Below are 23,940 nucleotides of genomic sequence, written 5' to 3' on the forward strand. Positions count from 1 at the left end.
TTTCATTTCCGGGGAAACGCATTTGTTGTTTGGGCGATTCATATGCAACGGTCTGCTGGTATTGCGTTTCCACTGAAGTATACATTCTTATCACAGCCGTTGCCTATCAATGGACGTCTTTTTGGCGGCACGCCACAGTATATTGGTTAATCTTAAACGAATCTTACGTAGGCATTTATACACGTATCAATCACGCGAGATGTGTGGTTTCCAAGGCAGAAGCAGCGAAATAATTGCTGTCATATTTCGGCATCGTCTCTTAAATTTGCGTGCTCCGTTGTTTCGATTTGTTAAGATGCTGATTATAGTCAAGTGGTGATTTGATCTCTGTAACCACTTTAAGCATGATTTTCTTCTAAATAAAATGCTTAAATTCTGTTCTACCTTGCAGAAATAAAATGCATGTCAATTACAAAGAGAAGTCTTTAATGCTGTTTAACGAACTAACCGCTGTTTATTCTGAGTATGACAAGACACGCGTATACATCGTGTAGCCAGAACGTAGAGCATTTTGATGTGGAAAGGAGTGGTGCATATACTCGTGGTAACCGCTGCATTGTCCCTGCTGTCACGTAGAATTCCGGGAATGAGAAGAGACGTCAGAGGTGAAGTTCTGGGTTCTGACAGTGGCGACTGTGAAGAGAATGCCTTGTGTGCCGTAAGGCTGCGTCTTCTGCCTCCATATTCGGAATCGAAGAGTAAGCAAAGCAAGACGCAGGTGTGGCGCGTCTGGCTACTTCCGTAGCCTGCTGTCGTTTCCGAAGGGCATGCTGTATTCACTCGCGGATATGAAACATTCTTAGATGGTCAGCTTCTGCACTTCGGCTGACACACACACCGTATGAACGTGTGTGCAGATGCGTCAATTAATGTATTTGAAATTGTTCATGTGAAGTGAACTGGTTGTGCGGAACCGATCCCGTAATGTTCATGCTTGATCCGGACAGCAGCACGCGTCTCGAAAAATGAAAATAAATTCTACAGCAGGCCAGTAGGTCGTCGATCTTCAGAATCCTGATTTAAAGTAGTGCCCCAATGCAACAGGATCCTGAAATGTAATATAATAAAACTTTCGGCATTACATGGATAAGACAGCATTAAAAGCTCCTACCATTGCCCGCCAATGCCTTTATCATATTATTAAATTTACACGTTCTAATGATTTACAACAAATCAATTTTACTGATTCATATGTTTGAAAATATTTTATAAAATTATGCAAATTTCCCTTTAATGTTTGTTGTCCATGAATATGGCAAACGTAAGGCCGAAAGAAATTGGGCTATAAGATTATTTAATCGTTAGAAAATTGGATGAACTTGATGGCAAATTTCGCTAATTGTAACAAGATTGCGTATCAGAAATAACGACTTTTATGAAAAGATGTTAACACTGGTTTCATGATTTGTTAATTTATTTCAGGCTTACCGTCATGCAGTCTTATGCTGAAAATCGTTCTTGTGTTTTATGACTGACTCCACACGCTATGTGGTTTGTGGCTTTAAACACACTACATACGTGTACACATGTACACACTGTTTTATGACTGACTGCACATGCTAAGTGGTGTGTGGTTCTAAACACACCACATACGTGTACACATGTACGCACTGTTTTATGACTGACTGCACACGCTAAGTGGTGTGTGGCTCTAAACACACCACATACGTGTACACATGTACACACTGTTTTATGACTGACTGCACACGCTAAGTGGTGTGTGGCTCTAAACACACCACATAAGTGTACACATGTACACACTGTATGCAGTAAACAGCACATCTTAACAGGAGTTTGTCTGACCGTAAGATAAACACGGACGGAATGCACTCTTACAAAATTCTTCAGTTCCTTAAGGTTAAAGGGAATCGCCCCCAATTTTAGAAATTCTCTGGGGACGAAGGTGTTCTCTGCTGTACGGACATTCTTTGCGTGGGCCGAGGTCAGGTGCTGGATCGCGTGTGTGTCGTGAAGTCGGAAATGGAATTAGTTCTGGAAATGCAGGGGAAACCCTCCCATCCGCTTTATGATCACGAGTGGCTGTACTACTTTGCGGTTTGCACTGACATCACTCAACACAGTGAACTGAACGCAAAGCTGTAAGTAGCGATTTGGTGAAATAGCAGCGTTAGATGAGAAGCTTCGACTGCCGGAACTTTAACTGCGATCAGACAGTGTGGCTCGCCTCTGAATTCTGAGAACGGAAAAGTCCACTGATCGTTAGAAATACGAAGAAGAAATTCAACAAAAATCCAACTCCCGTTTCCAGGATGTACGCAGCTATGAAGCTGCAGTGAACTTACTTTAATGCAATTTGAGGTTACTGTTGAAAATGTTTCAGCCGAATTTTGAACGGAGACTATAGATTTGCACTGTGGTAAGGACCTGTGTAATACATGTCGACCTGTTCGATTCCTCGGCTTTTATGTTTGACTGCTATAAGTTTCCACTCTTAGTGTCTGCATAACGAATGAAGCCTTCCCAGAATCACATATATTTGTGAACAGTTCGATCAAGAAATTAAAAATTTCAGGAGTAAATCAGGAAATCTACTCGGCAATAAAGGGCTGGGAAGGTGTTTCCGAGTCTGTATTTGTCACATGCGCCCAGACATGAGGAGCGTGTGGGAAAGAAACTGTGGTAAGCTTCGCGTTGTCGCTCTTCCGCCCTTCTTAATAAACACTCAATCCTAAGCATTATATTAATATCTTTCTTTGCATTAACAGTAACAATTTTATCGCTTAAAGCTTAATGTAAAATTTCGTTTAAAAAAAGAAACATACCTGTAATTAATTTCACTTCGCTTGCGGCCCGTACGTGTTTTGAGGTTTTGAAATTGGCCGTCAGGCGAAAATAAAAAAACAAAGTATTACTAATGTAAGGCCTCTGATGTCGTTATTCCATTTTACCCAGGCTGAAAGTGTGTCGATGAAATTTGGTGAACCATCCCGATGTGAAGTAATGTGGAAATCACCATGCAGCCACGGTGACGCTAATATGCGCGCTTCTGCAACTCTACTTTGAGGCTGTGTGTGTTTCTTCTGACCATTCTGTACTGCGCATATTATTTGTGGAAACTCGTTGTTGAGATGACGGGAGAAAGGATATGTTATTCAGAAGGCTACTGTAGTATTAGTAAAGGAAAGGAATATTACTGAAAGCAAACTAAGAACACTTAAAAGATTAAACCTATGGCCGCGTTACATTATTGTTAGCGAAGGCAGCAATGCTTCATCTGATCTGTAGAAGTGAGGATGTTGAACAAATGGAAGTACTTACGCTGTACACTGTGGCACTTTTATGTCGAGCAGGTTAGTATAGCGGTAGTGCTCCATATTTGTGTCTTGAGTTCGGTTTGGATATCGACCGGGACACCTAGCTACCGTGACTGAGGGGTTTCATGGTTTTCTTCAGTCCCGGACGAATGTCAGAACAATACCTCTAATAGTCCCCACCGCTTCCTTGCAACTCTTTACATCTCATTCGCCAGTCTCTGCCATTTGACACTGTGAAGTATAATCTGATACCGTAGAGTAAAGTAAACGTAAAACTGTAGTCACATGTATGTATGTATGTATGTATGTATGTATGTTTGTCTCTGCTATGTACACCAGTGAACTGAAGTTCCCGTCCCCCTGCAGTAATGGCCTAATCACGCAGCGCTAACTGTGTGAACCGATACAGCGTGATATCCTCTTTGACAGCACCGTAGCTTAGCCAGTGCAGTAGCTTGGTCAGTTGCGTGGAGTAAATGACAGGGTTCAAAATTATGGTTTTAAGGAACCGGTATATATGATTATACACTACATAACTTCAAGTTAGGTTAGGATACTCCACCACGCTGTTCCCCAACCGGTAGGGCGCTTTCCACTGGAGGACATGCCGATTGGGTGGGTGCGGGGTGATGTATGGTCTAGAACACTGTATTGATTTCAGTCACACAAAATTAATTTAAATAAAAACTATTCCTGCATCCCGGAAAGGGCGCTCTCTCTCTCTCTCTCTCTGCTATTGAATATCTTCATGTAATATATGCTGAAAACGCCTAAGTAAGGTAACTCTAGGTTACTGCTTACAGGACAGTGTTATATTCATGTTTGTATGGGCTTATCGAAGTTTGTTACTACAGTATATACGCTTTGAGAACTTGCGTTATTGATTAATATGATATACCATATCGAAACGTTCGAGAGTGTTTGGCTTGTGGCCATTTTTCTCTATGTGTAGGATTTTCATAGTCTGGTCTATCATGTTGCATGTATGTCCAGTATCTAGGATGTGTTGTGCAAATTTCGAATTGCATCTGTTAGTTCTTATATTTTGAATGTGTTCTTTAAAGCGGGCTTTAAATGTACGTCCTCTCTGTGCTATGCATTTTATTTGGTATACCCCGCTCTTGCCGTATATATCGGTTATTTGGTTTTTTGGTTTTAGATGTTTCATTGTATTATTAGTTTTGTGGGCTGTTTTAAGATTAGTGTTCCGGAATAGTTGGTCCTAGTATGGTCCTAGTATTTGGGCCATGATATGTAAAAGTTGCCCGCTTTAAAGAACACATTGAAGATATAAGAACTAACAGATGCAACTCGAAATTTGCGCAACACATCCTAGATACTGGACATACATACAACACGATAGACCACACTATGAAAATCGAGAAAAAAAGGCCACACACTAAACACTGTCGAACGTTTCAAAATATACAGCCTGACTAAGAAATCAATACAGTTGAATGACACATATACTATGAAGCATAACCCCATTTTTGATGTCATAATTAAAACTTACCCACATACGTAACCCTCCCTCTCCCCCACCCACACATACCACGTGACCATTACTCAACCTATAAAAGCCACAACCACACACTTATTAGTTCATGCAACTACATAAATTTAATAGGGCTACGCTCAGATCTGCTCTAAAACATTTAAGTACACATACTCATGACCTCTATCACAGAGGACTTGGATAACCAGGAGAAACGCAACAACTAGCCAACAGATCGCATGCCACAAAATTGTATTTATAAACTACACGACAACATAGCAAGGACTAATGCAACAGCCCCCTTCTAGCTTGAAATTATAAATATCAATTTTTATGATTATGTTTTATGTCATCCTTGTATTCATTTTTTTTTTGTCATTTTTTATTTCTTTAAATATTGTGAATGTATTCCCAAGATATATGAGTATTTGCTACAGCACAGCAATCTGTTAACAATGCGGATCCATATTGCATGCAGTGTGTTTCATTTAAGGCCTGATGATCGGAACGTGTAGCATGGCTATATCTGTATACACCACAGGATGCAGTCTACAGAGTTCATATACGTGTATGTTGAATACTCACCGCACTAGGAAAGCATTTGCTTGGCTACATTCAGGGCTCTTGGCACAGGGCACAGTTTAAGTCCTCTTCTTCTATAGCGTTTTGTTGCATGAAAATTAATATCTGCAGATCTTCTTGTTGACATTAATCCAAAGAAGTTGTGCAAAAGTGTAAGTAAAGCTGTTTAAGAATTAAGGTATGACTGGATATTTCCTGCTACTAATTCGTTATTAATTGTTACGTAGTTAAGAAAGGTGATTCGTGTTTAAATGCGGAGGCGAAGCTTGCAGCGCTTGTTGCTACAAGTTAAACATGATATTGTTGAAAACAGTACCACATAAAAGTTCATATGAGCTAACCATCTACCGAGCAAATTAGCAACTGGTTTGCACTTGTTTAACGGAATGGAACTTTATGAACAGCAATAAAATTATATTTGCAAAATAAGCGTGTTTACACGGAGCAGGACTGAATCCGTTACCGACACCGTACGTTACTTTTAACATACCGGGCAAAGTGGCTCAAGCGGTAACGCTTCTCTCTTGTATCAGGAGGTTTCCGTTTCAAGTATCACACGGGACCCCGATTATCCTCACAGATTTTTTCGTGATTCTCCTCATTCCCTCCTAGAGAACTCCGGTATATTTCCTCAGACGACGCCAGCTCACTACTCACAAGTCGTCCTGTCAGTCTGGTTTATTTTACGTCGGCGTCAGTATCAGGTTACACGGCGTCGGGTGGTAGGGTGGATTGGCGAATAACTAATTTCAAACATTCTAGAAGGAAGCTACTGTGGTCCAATCCAGGTATAATCCTTGCATTTGCTTGAAGCCATTGAGAAAACCACGAAAATCCTCAGCCGGGATAGCCGGTGTCCCGGCCGAGTTTCGAATAGAGGACCTCCCGAATTCAAGTCCAGCATATTATTGCTACACCAGCCTACTGATCTTAAATAATCATGCTATCATTCGATATTCTGTGGAGTAGGTTACGGACAGTTCCTGTCGAGAAACAAACAACAACAACAAAGGAAATATTTGGAATTCTTTGATGTCATTCGCGATGGTTCTATCCCCTTCCATCGAATCCGATTCTTCCAAATTTGGCACCCCGCCCCCTGTACTCGAACCGCACAATGTGTTTTCTATCCTATTGTTTTGTAAGGCTGTATTTATTGTAACTCAGTTTATGCCTTTGACCTCTACATCATTTCATTATTAAGTTGAAATGTTCAATTCGTAATTTATTACCAAGATATTCCCCGAATTTAGTTTTTGCCTTCGTTATCCAGGCACAGATCGTTAACTGAATAACGTTTCCTCGAGGATCTCAGTCGCAATAAAACATAATGTCACATGTTGGGTGTATAACGCGACAAAAACTTCACGCCGTATTGGATAGCGAGTTTTATTTCATACTCGCTCATACAATCACACAGTTTACAATCTCACAATTACTGCCATCGGCAGTATTACAATTACTTGGCCTGCGAAGGGTAGGCTACAACTGACTGGTTGGCCTGGCTACTGGCTAACTCGTGACTAACTCGTAACTAAGTTGAATAGTCTTCGCTGCTCCTTCTTTAGCCCCATTACGGACAACACAAAAAACAGTTACGTAATAGGCATCACTGTTTTCTGACGCCGTGTTGCCGACAGCCTAGCAACGCTGTCGGGAGTTGTTTACGGCTGCATAGCAACCGCGGCGTCCCGTGTTACGTCACCGCTGTTTACTCGCGTTGCATAGCGACCAGTGTACTGGGACTCGGCTCACCTCACCTCGGCTCCGCTCGGCACGTCACCGCTGCCGGGGGGGAGGGTGTCCTCCATAGCGCAGCATGTCACAATAATGTCTAGCAGATCTGTTACAGCAATACTTTCCAGTGCGCCAGCGACAGTTGACACTAACTATTCACTCTGGAAAGCAACCAAACGACTAAAACAACCGACACAACGCATCTCACCAGTCAGAAACGCGGACCAGACCTGGGCCGGAATTGATTAAGAAAATCGAACACTTTTACCATACACTTAAACCAAATGAACTGCCACAAAACGAAGACCTCGAAACAGAAATCAACAAAGCGCTGAAAGAACCGCTACAAATAAGACAACCAATCAAATTCCTTGCACGAAAGGAAATTCAAAACAGTGCAAGAATATTTGAAATTCCATCTAATAACTACTCGGATATGCAACTCAGTTATTAGAACGGGATATTTCCCAGTTCATTGGAAGGTCGCGCAGGTCATGAAGATCCCACAACATGGTAAACCGCTAGAGAAAGCCGGCTCACATAGACAGATAAGACGACTCACGATGATGTGCAAAATTTTCTCAAAGAGATTACGCCAACAGTAGAAGAAAACCGATTCCTCCCGGACCGTCAGTTTGGATCTCGACAGAACCACTACCACAGAACAAATACACCGACTTACAGAGATTATAAGAGAAATATCTAAAAAAAACGGTACTGCTCTGCTGCGTTCCTAGACATCACAGAAACATTTGATAAAGTATGGCACCCAGGCCTCTTGTTCAAAATCAGAAAACTCCTTCCTCACACACATTACAGAATATTATAATAGTGTCTAACGGAGAGACATTTTCAAGTAAAATTCAAAGACCAAATCACAAACTTAAAGGAAACTGAAGCAGGCGTGCCGCAAGGAAGTGTCTCGGGATCCGTCCTGTAGCTGCACAAGTGACCTCCCGACATCAGACAACACAAGAAGTGCTACCTTCGCCGATGATACAGCAACTTTGCCACACATGAAGATCCAGCGATAGCCTCAGTGGAACTCCCAGCCACCAACAAGAAGATCGAAGATTGGGCGAAGAAATTGGGAATTAAAATAAATCAAACAAATCCACGCATATTAAATTCACCCAACGCAACCAAACCTGTCCGACAGTGCAAATGGGCAGTGTTGATCTTCCCCAGAAAAATGAAGTGAAATGCCTGGGCGTGCATCTCGATAGCAGATTGACATGGGCAAAGCACATCAAAACAAGAAGAAAACAGTTCAACCGAAAAGCGAAGCAAATGCACTTGTTGCTCGGAAGCAGATCAACACTGTCAATGAAAGCAAACTCCCCCTATACAGAGCAGTACTCAGGCTCATATGGACCCATGGAATTCAGTTATGGGGGACAGCCTCTAATTCCAACATCGAAATCCTCCAGCGCCTTCAGTCCAAGACTCTCCGAACCATTCTGAACGCACCCTGGTACATAAAGACCCACAGGATCCACGAAGAATGAACACAGCGCTCAGTAAAATAAAGAAGTAGGTTACCACATACTTACGAAAATTATAAATCGACACTAATGCGCCAGCAGTGAACGTCCTACACAACAGCGAAACTGTACACAGACTGAAAGATGCACCGATCTAACTCTACCAGACAGACCTGAGTAAACCCCCAATACGAGAATTAAAATGATACCCAAGTAAACAAAAAAAGTGTATGAGTTACGCCACTGGGCATAACTCATTCACGAACCAGTACTTACTGAACATATACACTTATTGTGGATTCTGCAGATTATGTGTAGTAAATGTGAAAAAGATGCTGCACTACCAGGATTTGCGCAGACAGACACGCAGTTCCCGCTACAATAATACACAAATTACTGGTCTCTCTGTAAGATTTGAGGCTTTCACGGCGGTGACTATGAAGAAAGCAGTTTTCTGGGATTTGGCACCGTGTATATGTGGTGTTAACCGACGTTTCGGAGGAACGTATCGCCTCCTTCTTCAGGGTAGAAGAAAAATATAAGAAATCCGCAAGCGAAGAGACCGGTCTCTTCCCAGAAGACTGCTTTCTTCATACTGGTCTCTCTGTTTGCCTTTTGCTCTACAGCCCTTGTGGACCTGGGCCGCTTTTCCAGTTTCTTAATCCAAAGAGATTCGGTAGGGCTCCTTGGACAGGAGATCCCCCCGTTGTAAGGCCGCTACACAGGACAACGCAAACAGAATAAACGCATATAAAGACATCCATGCCTTGAATGGGATTAGAACGAACGTTCCCAATGTTCGAGCGGGCGAAGACGGTTCATGCCTTAGACCGCGCGGCCACTCTGATCGGCACTGGTCTCACTACGAAAGGAAATGAAGTGATTGCAAGGTTACCAACTATGTCACAACAGCAAAATACGTTCTCAGAACGTAGTAGGTAACAGTTTGAATTCAACGGATGTTAGCACCATGGAAATGGAAATGGAAAATTCACTGACCTTTGGGATATTACGACACATCTGGATTTGTGCATGCGTGCGTGCGTGCGTGCGTGGCACTGTTAATATCTTTTGCCCAATCATAGCTACCTTTGATTGCTACAGACACGAAAGTTTTGAATACAGTACGTTCTGATAGACTTGAAAGGATTCTGACGATGGTGTATACTGTACTTCTTTTGGCTTATCCACCTGAAGACGGAGACAGATCCAGTCTCCGAAACGTCGTGGTCTTTTGTCGTTTACATACCAGACGATGGGTGAAGTCCAAAATAAGCCAAAAGAAGTACAGTACGTTCTGTTTCATTTATGTTTCTCCCCGCTTTCGAGCAAGGTCTATTTTAAGTTCACTGTTAAATTACACTTTATGTTTTGCATATTATTAAAAAAAAAGAAGGAAAAAATGTGAACTTTCCCTTGTACAGTAACACAAATTTGTCTAAAACTGAAAAACAAAATTATATTTACAAAACAAAATATGCAATACCGGGCACAAACACAGCGATTTCTTTGTTCTTGAAAGTGTGACTACTGACTGAGTACATTGTTAGATAGTACCAGCAAATATCTACGAATACGAGAACAAATTAATGGGGATAATACTGTCGCCTGTTTGCTAGGTAACGGGTCAAGAAATTATGTGGGTTCTCGGATCTGAACGAATATTTATATGGGCAGTCACTTTTAAACTCACAATTACACTCATTCTCAACTTATAAAGCCCTTTAGACGTTTCTTCTTCAGTGTTACAACACTTTTTGCACCGCTAATCTCGGTGGAATGCCTTATCTGTGTCTCTGTAATCTTTTCATATCACTTTGTATCTCGGCTCCTTGTAATCTGGTTTCAAGTCGCAAGTCACATTGCGACTGACGGTCAGTCAGCCAGTAAGTCTTGGTGTCGAACCCCATCTGGGACTCATAACCAGATATTTATTACTGTTTGGCATTTACGGTCTTGTTTTTGTGGGGCGCCCTCTCTGACGGGAGGACGGGTATGCCTTTTGTATATACTGCTGGTCCTTTCCAGCGCAGTCTTTCTCGGGTCCGAGTCCCTTAGTTAGTTATTGGAGAGGGTGGGTTTCCCCATGCACTGAGACCTGTATTGGTCCATTGTGCTTCCCTCTATGATTTCTACCCGTCTCTATATCTTACCGGTACTGGTGCTTACCATCAGTCCCGCCCAGCCAGCGAGACCGGCTCTACTAGCTGAGAGGTGTCTATAATGCTTCCCCCATCTACCAGAGGTATTAGAGACTGCTGTTGGGCGGGAAACGTCTGTTAATTTGGCTCAGTGACCTCCTTTGGAGATATGAGGTTCTTTTACGTGCCGTAAAGCTACGACACGGGACCCACGGCTTAAAGTCCCTCCCGGAGGACTTGTACCCTGAATTTTTCCGCCCTTAAAAATTCGACGACCTCCGCCGGGTATTTGATCCCGCGTACTACGAGTCATGAGGTGGGAACGTTACCTCTACACTACGGAGGCCGCTGTCCGAGCCCCTTAGTACTCGCGACCATATTTTACTGTCTCACATGTGAGACTTCCCTTTTAGTCTCTTCCTAAGACTCGCAGGGTCACGGTGGAGGTATTCGACTTCGCCTCCACACGGGGGTCTGGTCTCAGTTCCGACAAAGTCTTCCCTTATACACTACTGTCGGACGGACTAGCGGTAACTTCAGTAGTTAGCTAGCGTAGTCCTCTCGTTGCTACGAGTTTCTCTCGCCGTTGTTATTCAACTGCCTCGAACAATTCGTTACTTAGGTATGCTAAATGTTGTATAGCAATGGATGTGTTCTGATTCCAAGCCGCTGTCATGCAACTGCCTCAAACAATTCTTTACTTAGGTTAGTTAGCTGTTGTATAGCAATAGATGCGTTCTGATTCCTAGGCGTTGTAGCGGGAACGTTGGTCGTTGCCTAGGGAATCAACCCTGATCTCATCAACCATTCCGGCTTTCTGGCGGCACGTCACCATATTAACACGACACTCCCAGTTCTTACTTTGCATGCGACAGTATTTCAGACATGCCGCGTGCGACGTGTTACGTCACTCGCCGGCTCTGCAAAAGCGCATGTTCATAAACTTACAGTTTCCTGAAACTGGAAGATGTTATTGGAGGTGTTAAGCGTTCAAGTCTTAAATTTAGAGAAAGAAAACAAACCCGCGACATCAAAAATTACCCTTAACAAGAAGGGATATCCCAGGAAAAGGTGACATTTGGTCACCCTATATGTGCCCAAAATATGGAAGCAACAGATTCCTTCAGTTGCTTAGGTATAACTTAAGAAAATAATGAGCCTGGAGCAAGCATGGGACATTATTAAAACCAAGCATCAATAAATAATGATGAATATCTGACTGTAGTTATTGATATAAAAGTCGAGGCTCTATAATGCATGTACGAAGTGCTATGTGAATCCTGGACTGTGCACGGTGTGCACTAGACTAGATGAAACATGGAAGGAAGTAGACAGAGTTTCATGGTCGATTCTGCAAGAAATTATTAGGATTGCTAAGAATGCAGACGTTGCTAGCAGGAATTCGCGGAAATAACAGGATGAAAAGTTACGAGGATGTACCGTTAGGGTGTTCGGGACGAACAACCTTTAGAAGGGAACAATGTAACATGGATGGCGCAACAGGAAGTAGGGGTCACGTGAACTCTTCGTTTCCGGCCTTGACGATGCTCAGAAGTAAAGTCGTACTCTTGTAGGCGCTGTATCCAGCGCGCAGTTTGTCCTTCTAAGTTCTTGAAACTCATGAGCCAGGTAAGCGCAAGGTGGTCCTTGCGCAGATGGAACCGTTGTCCGTATGGGTACTTGTGGAAATGTTCCAGCGTCCTCACTATGGCAAGTAGTTCTCGTCGGGTGACGCAGTAGTGTCTCTCTGCTTTGTTGCTTTATTTAGCGTCTTGCTGTAGTAGGCTATGACACGCTCTTGTCCGTCCTGTATTTGAGAGAGTACTCCTACATTTCCGACATTACTGGCGTCTGTGTCCACGACGAACCTCTCTCCTATATTGCGGGTATGCAAGAATCGGGGCGGCGCACAGGGCTCTCTTCAGCGTTTGGAAGGCTGCTTCCACATCTGTGTTGACCATTGAAAGGATTGCTTCTGCTCGGTTAGTTCGGTTGGTGGTTTTACAATGTTCGCGAAACCGGAAATAAATCGTCTGTAATACGTGCATAACCCTAGGAATCTCCTAGCTTCATGCTTATTCTTCGGGTTTGGCCATTCCTTCATGGCTTTCAGTTGCTTTGGGTCAGTGGTTATCCCTCCAGGTGATACGATATGCCCGAGGTAGCGTACCTCCTTCTGAAAGAGTTGACAGTTCTCTGGACTAGGACTTGGGCGGGCTTCCCGGAACCGCTGTAATACTTTTCGCAGCTTGGTCAAGTGTTCTTGGAGAGTGCGACCAATTAACGATTACGTCTTCTAAGTACACGAGACAAGAATCGTGCGTGAGACCTCACAGCACTGTCTCCATTAGCCTTTCGAATGTCGCAGGAGCGTTGCACAGCCCAAAGGGCATCACTCTAAACTTCCAGAATCCTTAGCCTCTCGAGAATGTGGTTTTCTCCTTATCATCCGGGTGTACGAAGACGGGTGACGAAGATGGAGATAGGAGGAGGTGGAAGATGATGTGAGGGGACAGCAAGATATTAGCAATGAATTATGCGTACAGACATCCAAAACCAGGTAACAGAGTGTTACCTGGTGTGACCATAAAGTTCGCGAACTCGCCACTGTGTGCTTGCCGTTGCAGCAATGGATACATATCTCAAGATGATTTGATGACATTGGCACATCAGCGTTTCACAGCTCTGTTTATCCATGGGAGTCTGTTAATGTCTGAGTGTTTTTTGTGTGCAGTCGCGAGAATGTCGTAACGAATGTTACGTTTCTTGTTAAAATTAGCAAGAGTGGAAGCGAAATCAGAGAGATATTAGTGCATGTTTACGGGGATGAATGAATGTACAAAGGGTGGACCATCTTGGCCCTTGCACCGCAACCACAGTGATCTGTTGTCCTTCCCCTTTTGATTATACTCTCAGCAATCCTGCACTTCGAATGAAGCGCAGGATTTTGTACGTGGGGACGTCGAAATAGTCACTTGGTTCCATATAATATTGACCCAAGTGACGCAATCTTAAATAAGCTAAGGCCTCACATTCACACAGGATATGTGTGGCTGTTTGATTTTCTTCTTGACACCTCTCACAAGTTGGACTATTACTTAGTCCCAATTTGAAGAGGTGTCATTTAAGGTTCCAGTGTCCTGTAAGTATACCTACCACCCATCGTAGCTGTTTCCTGTTTAACTTCAACAATTCCTTCGATCTTTTGGTAGAGGGTCCTCGTATGAGTCCCTTTGCTTGCCTGAGTCCAGTCAAGGACCCCCAGTATTTCTTGTGATTCATATTTGTCCAGTCCCTGATTGCCTGTTTAGCGACTCCTATAGAGATGCCACAGGCTGGTTCAGGTCATATGAACGGGTGTTCAGCTCCAATCTTAGCTAATTTGTCTGCTGTTTCGTTTCCAGCAATACCCTCATGCCCCGGCACCTATATCAGTTGTACCCTGTTATGTTTGGCCAGTTACATGTGGGTTTGGTGGCAATCCCAGACCAATTTTGAGTTGATCTGGTGCTTGTTCCAGCGCTTTAAGTGCAGCTTGGCTGTCAGATAGAACGTAGATGTTCCTGTTTCTGTAGTTCCTATCTAAATTCTCCATAATACATGCCATAATGGCATATACTTCTGCCTGGAATACTGTCATGTACTGCCCAAGGCTGACACTAAGTTTCCGCCTCGTGCCATAGGAGTAGACACCAGCTCCAGTGCCCTTATTTATCTTGGAACCATCTGTATAACAGGTCAGTCCCCCTTTTCTATCGGGCCGAAACCCGTCTTCCCATTCACTCCTGTCAGGAAATCTGACTGTGAAGGGAAGTTTACGGGGATACTGCTATAAAAAACAGCAGTTTAGAAGTGGGTGACACGTTTTTCTGAGGGAAGAGAAAGTGTCATTGACGAAGAGCGATGAGGACGGCCAGCAACGAGAAGAACTGAAGAAAAGATATCAAAGTTCGTAAAATTGTGCGTGGGAATCGTCGGCTGACTGTCGGGAGCATAGCAGAGCTAGCGAACATCGACAGAGAAACAGTTAAGAAAATTTTAAGATCTTCACATGAGGAAGGTATGTGCAAAAATGGTCCAAAAGGACCTGCCCACACGGCACTGTCTGTGAGGGAATTTTTAGCTAGTAAACAAATAACTATGCTGGAACACCCTCCCTGTTCACCGGATCTAGCTCCCAGTGACTTTGTTTCTGTTCCCCAAGATAAAGGAAATATTGAAAGGAGGCATTTTGGTGACATTGATGACATCAGGAGTAATACAACGGCAGCTCTGAAGGCCATTCCACAGAACGAGTTACAGAATTGTTTTGAAGGGTGGAATAGGCGCTGGCCTCGGTGCAAAGCTTCCCAAAGGAGTACTTTGAAGGCGACCACGATGATATTCAGCAATGAGATATGTAGCACTTTTACTTTTACTTTCGCGAACTTTATTGTCAGACTACGTATGAATGGCAGAAAAGAATCATAGCATCCGAAACCTGGACAAAGAAGATGAAACAGGAGCTGGAAAAAAAAAGGTTTGGCTTGCATTTGGCAGAATAAACTCAGCAAATTACAGTCATTAAGGAATGACGGAGTGTTAATAGAGAGAAAGATCTATTTTCGATGATGGGAGAGTGAAATACACATGGGGTAAGGAACAGTACACCGAATGGTGTAGAAATGAAAGACATGATATAGCACGAATGAACGCATGATTATGGAAACTAAGATGGCTGAGAAGAGGAACGGACAACGGTAGCTGCCCTTAATGTTTACGAAAGAGGGTGCTAAATATATACTACAGAGGTGTCAAAGACAACAATATGGAGAACAGAATTTTTAGTTGAAAAGTGACTTAACGTGAAAGAGAAATTGGTGCCGGTTTGTGAACGATAATAAATTGCACGAAGAGAACACAGATAAATAAATTAGGATAATATTGTAATAGGGTTGGGTGCAAAATGGGAAATAGGGTAAGAAAAATAGTAAACCATAGAAAGAACTGTAGACATGAAAGAGAATGCACGTCGCAACAGCCGCGTGTTAAACAGTGTGCAGTGTAACAGAGCTGTGTGTCACGAATGCCAGAGCAATAATGCGAAGGTAGCATGCCGTGTGGAAACTGAATACTGCACTGCAAATGCACGAAAGAATAACGGGGAGGCGGCGACAAACAAGAAGAAATGTATTATAAAGTAAATTTTTCCCGTTCTTAATTAAACATAACGCCATGAAGATTCATGGAGGTATAGCTCTACGCATTCTTAATCTCCGCACTAGATGGAAGCGAGTGGTCAACTACACGCCCCTGTCGTCTAGACTTCGAGGTTAGAGCCCCCGATATGCATTGAATAAGAGACTGGAGGAACCCCCAAACCGGTATGGACACTGTGGAGAGCAAAACAAATCTCATGTTCTTGCCGGAAATCGAAAATATCATAAAGTAGAGTATAATCTAATACAGGGCCGCCGCTGTGGTCTAGTGGTCAGAGCTCCTGGCTACATGGCTACATATCCAGAGGTCCCAGGTTCGATTCCCAGCGCTACCAGATTTTCTGAATAGTAGTGTGTCTGGAACGGGAGCCGCTCATCCTCGTGAGGATAATTGAGGGGGCACTTGAAAGGAAAAGTAGCGGCTCTGGTCTAGAAAACTGAGATTAACGGCCGTGGGGATCCATTGCGCTGAACACGGGACACCCTCTATCCGCAAACGTTGGCACTAACTTCGCCAACAAGTGGCGGTCGCTCGGTCGGTATATTTCGCTTGCGGGCTAAAAGCCGCCGAGTTTTTTATAGTCTAATGTCTTGTACATAATAACACCGATAATGTAATATAGGAATATAATGGGAAGTGCAAGAAAATTACAGGTAAATGAAGTGTATGTTGGATGGAAGAATGAACGGTGCCAACAGAAATAACATGGCTGACAGAATTTGCAACGGACATTAGATTTCGCCCACCGTAACTTGCTTTGATAAAACTCGGCTTTCCGCGTAAGCTGCCTCATCGCCTTGTGTTGTTGTTCTTTTTTGTTCTGTCTGTAAAGAAAAAGTCCTTTGCAACTGTGTTATAACAACGCAACTCAAACGCAAAACGATACAAGTTAAGAGGCGGGAATGGGGCGCGATGGTATCGGAAAAGCGACATATAACACATCCTATCTAATCAAGTTACAGCTGAAAAATTGGGATCCTGTCCCTCATTGTCAGTGTTTCTACAAGTGTAACGAGTAAAAGCTAGTTTCAAAATACAGGAAATGCAAGACTTTGCCCTTCCGTATATCGCCAACAGCTTGCATTTCTCCGACAACACAGGTCCGAAAAGGGATTGCTAAGGCTTTTCTGCGAAGTTCAGCGTGCCCACTCAGAATATGACAGTGCCCGACATGAATCTACGCGCAGGTCTCTTTAAGAAGCTGACCCCGTCACGGTATCTTATGCTGGATTTTGCTGATCCAGTGATTCGTATTAGTGAGTGATGTATCTGCATATCGTCTGTTGTCAAGGTTCTTAATCTGCTTCGCAGTATTCTGAAAAAAAAAAATTCCATTTCCTCAAACATCGTACCTCAACTCACATTCCATGAGAATGTAACGCCTGGGAGATCTAGAAACGCGGTATGGAAGGGCTACCGACGCTTTTTATATCGAGCATGTTGACTAACGTGGGACGTACGAAAACATATTTTCTCACGTGAGAATGTCTGCGAATTTCTTATGCGATTTTATGCCATGTAATCCTGTAGAGTGTCACCAACTTTTCGGAACAACCTGCAGCTGTAATCTTTAGGGTAATGGCGTGATTGCACGGCTTCATTTATTAGAACACAGTAATCTTAATCTCTGCCATCGTGAGAATCTCAAGTGTTACGTAAAACTGTCTTTACGTGTAAGAAGTTATGCACTATCAATAACATTGCATAAGTGGTTTGCCGTGTCTGAAGAGTTTTTAAGAGCAATGCAAATTTTCGTTCCTGCGGAAATATTGAACATTTTATCTGTTATTCGTATTTAGTAGACAACTAGAACTGAGTTCAAAAAGAGTAAATTATTGTTAAGTACAAAAAATGAAGAACTGTCTCCGGTAGAGCTCCCCGTCATAAATAATTATGCTCGTTGGTATTGCCTACACATTTATTTCACCTCATTCTTAACAGTTAATTTAATGCTGGAATAAATAATATTGTATTTTGACGTTTTGTAGTATTATGCTAGTGAAGTGGAACAAAGTCCCTTGTACTGCGGCCACTTCTGGCCTATTGTACCAGCCCCAGATGATAGGTGAGGGTGATTGTGGAGCAATTGGTGGAATGAAGATTGGCAAGGGAAACCGAAGTACTCGGAGAAAACCTACCCCAGCGCCACTTTGTCCACCACAAATCCCACTTGACCAGACCCGGGATCGAACCCGGGCTGCCGCGGTGGGAAGACAGCCACTAACCGCTTGAGCTATGGCGCGCCCCCCCGACGTTTTGTTGTAAATAATTTTTCTAGGTTTCTAGAGGGGCGTACTCCATATACTCAATTTCTTTGGAGTGGGTCATGTGTCACGTGCCGCCTTGCCCCTGGGCTACTCCGTCTATGTCTCATATCACTGAGTTTTAAAAGAAGTAGAAGGGCGCCGCCATGGAGCTCCAGAAAGCAGTGGAGCACCCGTTTGGACTGCCCTGTCTCAACTACAGTCCCGTCATTCTTGGTTATGGAGGTGGCACTGAGGACCTCCTCTTCTGTTATTGTTATTACAGAACAGTAAGATATCGATTATCGATTCAGTGATTTGAAATTGACCCAACTGAGTGCGTGCCCTTTGCCTGAGGACGGCAGCGGATCCAGCTCACGGTATATTTTGTGTTCTGAGATATGTGACGGTGGTCAAATTGCAGAAACACTCGGCATTAAAGAGTTTTTGGGATTTGCCCATCGTCCGATAGTTTAAAAAATACAACGTTTCGGGATCGGATCTGTTTCTCTCCTCAGGTGTAAGGATGGGAGGACCGAACAGGTACCTCCCACCAATGCGGACGGAAACAGATCTAGTGTCCAAAGCTTTCTGTTCTTTAAAATACTGGACGATGGAAAAGTCCAAAAACTCAGCAGTTTCGATTATTCAGAACCCTTTAGCAAGTCAAGAATGTTAGTACTAAAGGTAAAGGTGAAAAACAAAGTTATCACTGTAACAGGTCGTGAAGGCCCATAGGGTTGTGAGACGTCGAGGCTCCCACATTTTATCTAGACAGTCGCTCAAGGATGGCGGTAAGGTTGTCTGCCTTACTCGCCGGCCGCCCCTTTACCCTTAGAAAGATTCGTGGTACTATTTCTGTTAGATGCTGAGTTGACCCCAGGGCAATAGAGCGGTTGGATGATTAGGTCAATTGAAAAAGTCAGTGACCTCATCGAGAATCGAGCCCGCGACCTTCTGACTCATAGCATAGTGCCTGAACCAACCTTGCTGTAGTACGATACTGTCCTCAGAATCCTGCAGAGTGAATAATATATTGAACTGAAAACTGAATTCTTTCTCTGCCAGCCCGTTAGTGGAACTTCGATTTTACGAGGCCGGATTTTACGTTTTTCGCGAATTTACGCACTTTTTGCATGGTCCCTGCTAAATGCCCGTAACTTTAATGTTAAACTTTAACGGATTCTGCGTTTTCGCAGCTTTACGTTTTTCATTAATTTGCGCTTCATTTTTCTGGTTCTGGCTACAAAAATGTATTTTAAATTTTGTAATTCTCACAATTTTTTGCCGGAGAAAACGGACCTTCTTCCCTGTTACCAGTCACAAATAGTTCAGTGTGAAAATGTCAGTAAAGTGGCTGATGCACGGCTACAAGTGATTCGTGCATGCACCGCGTGATTTCACTACGGCATAAGGCGCAGAGCTGATTTTCCCTCCGCCACGAAGCTTGACCATGCTGTCCCGGCGTTGAACCTTGATGCAACTTAGTATACAGTAACCAACAGAGTGTATTTTGTCTGTCCCATGTCTGACAAGTGTACTAAAGAATGAGTATTGCAGCACAGAGATCATTGTGTTTTCATGAGTGAAACATTTAACATAAATTCACTCCGGTTAAACTGTTCAACTTTCTTATGCCTATATGACTTCAATTCGTAAAGACCTACTTTTGTTATAGGCTAAGACGAATTTCACAGAAAGAGTATAACATGTGGCTAATAAAGGGAAACCTAAATCACAGTAAGCGATAAAAAAGATATTTCAGCACATTTTGGAACACATATTGAACAGGCATCACAGTTTAGATTTTCAGTGCCCACACTAAACCCTGTTGTGAAGAACCGTGAGGAGATTTAAAGAAGTCTCATACAGTGCGGACCATTCTCCAAGCAGCGGAAGTCATTGAAATGTTCGCCACAGGATGAACCGGAATCTGCATTTGGTGCATAGCTCAAGCAAGCACGTGATGAATAATGCTTCCATAGATGGCACCCACCTCAAGGTGAAGGGCTTACTTATCTCTGCTCCTCTGGGAATAGCTTCCAATGGTTGGATCGGCAGATTTGAGAGGAGACCCGATGTGGCTTACGGAAATCTATCAGGTGAGAGGAGGAGTCTTGATCCAGTAATTGTAGAAGATTTGAAAAATTACTGACGAGACAGGTCTGTTTTTCAGTTTACGACCTAGCAAAACATTCGCTTATCGGGGACACTTTTGCCATGGTGGTACAAAATCTAAACGGCGGGTTACTGTTCTCCTTGCATGAACTGAAGATGGTGGTGAAAAACTTCCATTAAGGCAAGTGGAAAATTATAGACGTCCACATCCCTTCAAAAAAGTACCTACAAAATAAGAAACTAATACAAATTCTTGGATAGTCATCAAAATATCTGGATAATACCTCACTCAAATGGTTAGAAGACTTGTTGCTAAAAGTTGCAAAACGTCACTTGTGTCAGTGTGCTGCTCGTCCGAAGAACGCGACGTTTCTCAGCAACTTCATGGTTGTATTTCTCCCAGCTATCTATACCACGCAGCCACACCGGGAGACATCCATGCATTAAAATTCCCTTACAGAAAACAGCTGAATTGGATGACTTTAGCCAAGATAGGTGAGGGGCTGCTCCAAGATGCAACACAGATGAAGCTGGTTGTTTTATCTGCAATGCGCTTAATAGCAGAACCTTGGAAATGCATAACACCTGCAATCAAAAACTGCGTTGAGAAGTGTGTGTGTTTTTCTTCAAATGATCAAATCAGCAGGAATGCTGGCAGTGCACTCGAACTCTGTGAAGATGAAGAGAATGACCGGCAAAGAGTGCAGTTCGAGGACTACACAACATGTGACAGTGCTCTCGAGTTTTCTCATGTCCGGAGTGCCGACCAGATGTTAGATCATCTGACTAGGCCAGTAGAAGAACCAGAAGAGGAAGAGGAAGTTGCTAATTTTAAATCAGTATTCTTGGGTGCACTGGAAGGACTGAAAACGGCCAGATATCGTATCTATCAGTTTGGTACCAAGAACAGTGTTATTGTAATGTGCAGCAAAGTTGAAAATTAATTATACAGATTGAGAGAGGATTGTAGGAGAAGACAAACAAAACAGTTACTAAAGAATGCCGTTTCCTGAGATGTGGCGCCATGTAGATCACCGCTGTGAAGACCCCAAATCCCACGTAGTGTTCATGAGTGAGGAGGCTACACATTGAGATCACATGGCGACGGCGTTCATAGTCACCGCTGTGATGACCTCAAATCCCACGTAGTGTTCCTAAGTGGGGAGGCCAAACGTTGAGATCACACGGCGGTGTTGTTCATAGTTACCGCTGTGAAGACCCCAAATCCCACGTAGTTGTTATGCCGCAACGATTGAGACACTAAAATTTCTCTTATAAACCTTACCGCTACCACCAATTTGTTGTGCCCTGATAGGGGTCCGTGACTGTACTCACCCCCTATCGGACGTCCGTGGATATCTCTTAGCCTAAGCTGTGGAAAACATGCTGGCACTCGGGGGATCCACAAATAACTCGAGTACTCCAACAACAATAAAGTAATGTATAATAAAACAAAAACAACTTGTCAGTATACACAAGACCTTCGATTAAACCCCTGGTTTTAAGTTCCTACATTTAACTGTCCATAATACGCTAATCCTAAATGGCACAAACCAACACTTTTACTTGTAACTTCAAACTCAGTACACGGATGACATGCTTCTACTGTTTCAGACTCTTCATACAACCAGCAATTATTCTCATTACTTGAATTCTTGTCCACTACAGCTACATGGTTCCTGCCTTTACCCGGTGTCCAGTTACTTTCCACAAAATGAACCAGCAAAGTCAATCCTCCTAAAAATGTGAGAGCCAAAATCATTCGCCTTTTCGTACAAAATTCTATCATTTTATATGTAACAATTGCATAAATGTTGACAAACAAAACATTCAAATGCACGAGCACTTTCAAACTTCATTAAATTACCAAACTCACATGATTAGCATTCTCTACAACCTCAAACCAACATGTCAGCATAAATACAAATGGTTACCATCCAAACTTAATTATTAACCAAATGCTGGTATCTAAACCATCACTCAATAATTCAGAATTACTCGGTTACACTCCAAAGTTTATACACTAAAACAGTTTAACCAAAATCATTGAACCAGAATCATATATTGACAATCATCAGTGATCCGAACACAGGCAAGTACTCACGCTCACAAAAAGGAAGACATCTGACTCCATCGCGTCTCCTTCCTACTACGCGACTGTTCTGAGCTATTCCTAAAATCAGAGTGTTCGCGGCTCTTTCCGTCTGAACCCCTCAACATTCAACATCACGAAAAGCTGCTCGTGCAAAACCCCTAAAGTCAGCAAACTGCGCGTTGGCGAGACTTGCCTCGTGTCGTCCCTTGATTTGTCAGCAATTTCTATAGACTGTACAACTGACACCGGATGGCTAAAGAATGTGCGGCGTCTCAACTCTGGCTTCCGGCGGGTTACAACTTGTGGTTCACCCGACGTTGTTAAATTTATAAAACTTATAATTATTTTCTAATCAATAATTCGTAAATTTGAACCCTTGTTAGGATAAAACTTACCCATTAATAACCTGGGGCACAACATAGTGTTCCTAAGAGGGGAGGCTACACACTAAGATCACACGGCGGCTGCGTTCACGGTTGTAGTCACCGCTGTGAAGACCCCAAATCCCACGTAGTGTTCCTGAGTGAGGATGCTGCACATTGAGATCACACGGCGGCGGCGTTCATAGTCACCGCTGTGAAGACCCCAAATCCCACGTAAGACTCACTTGTTGAGAAAATAGTGTAACTAGGCATACACGAGGGTTGGAACTTTAATAGTGGCAACTATTTATTTACAACTGATACAAAATAGATGCATGTTTCGAAGTTTTACTGTCCTTCAGTATAGTCACCAGCACTGTGTACAACCCGTTGTCAGCGATGTGGAAGTCGTAGGATACCTTTAGCAGCGCCTGTTGTGTTGAGAGTTCCAATGGAGCGGTCTACTGCCTGAAGAATCTCTGGAACAGTTCTGAAGCGGATGCCACGAAGTGGTTCCTTCATTTCAGGAATGAAGTCGAAGTCACAAGGGCTTAATTCCGGGGAGTACGGTGGATGGTACAGCACTTACTGTACTGCCCTAGCGGCGTAGGGGGGCATGGAGGTATCCCTCCCGCTGCTNGGAAGTTGCTAATTTTAAATCAGTATTCTTGGGTGCACTGGAAGGACTGAAAACGGCCAGATATCGTATCTATCAGTTTGGTACCAAGAACAGTGTTATTGTAATGTGCAGCAAAGTTGAAAATTAATTATACAGATTGAGAGAGGATTGTAGGAGAAGACAAACAAAACAGTTACTAAAGAATGCCGTTTCCTGAGATGTGGCGCCATGTAGATCACCGCTGTGAAGACCCCAAATCCCACGTAGTGTTCATGAGTGAGGAGGCTACACATTGAGATCACATGGCGACGGCGTTCATAGTCACCGCTGTGATGACCTCAAATCCCACGTAGTGTTCCTAAGTGGGGAGGCCAAACGTTGAGATCACACGGCGGTGTTGTTCATAGTTACCGCTGTGAAGACCCCAAATCCCACGTAGTTGTTATGCCGCAACGATTGAGACACTAAAATTTCTCTTATAAACCTTACCGCTACCACCAATTTGTTGTGCCCTGATAGGGGTCCGTGACTGTACTCACCCCCTATCGGACGTCCGTGGATATCTCTTAGCCTAAGCTGTGGAAAACATG

The 23,940-nt window shown here is 43.3% G+C and overlaps 1 protein-coding gene and 1 long non-coding RNA gene across 2 annotated transcripts in view; one reads left to right on the forward strand and one right to left on the reverse strand.

Moving 5' to 3' along the window:
* LOC117282720 lies at positions 1 to 22,470 on the reverse strand. Its single transcript, XR_004513570.1, has 2 exons — positions 22,379 to 22,470; positions 1 to 1,048 (listed from the first exon to the last, which is right to left on the reverse strand). It is a non-coding gene; the product is annotated as an uncharacterized LOC117282720 (long non-coding RNA).
* Positions 1 to 23,940, forward strand: part of LOC111869550 (von Willebrand factor A domain-containing protein 8) — a gene marked incomplete at its 3' end in the record, with an annotated part of 294,700 nt that overhangs the window by 138,340 nt on the left and 132,420 nt on the right.

Source organism: Cryptotermes secundus, unplaced genomic scaffold (genome assembly GCF_002891405.2).
Source record: "Cryptotermes secundus unplaced genomic scaffold, Csec_1.0 scaffold220, whole genome shotgun sequence".
In the NCBI taxonomy this organism is placed as follows: Eukaryota; Metazoa; Arthropoda; class Insecta; order Blattodea; family Kalotermitidae; genus Cryptotermes; species Cryptotermes secundus.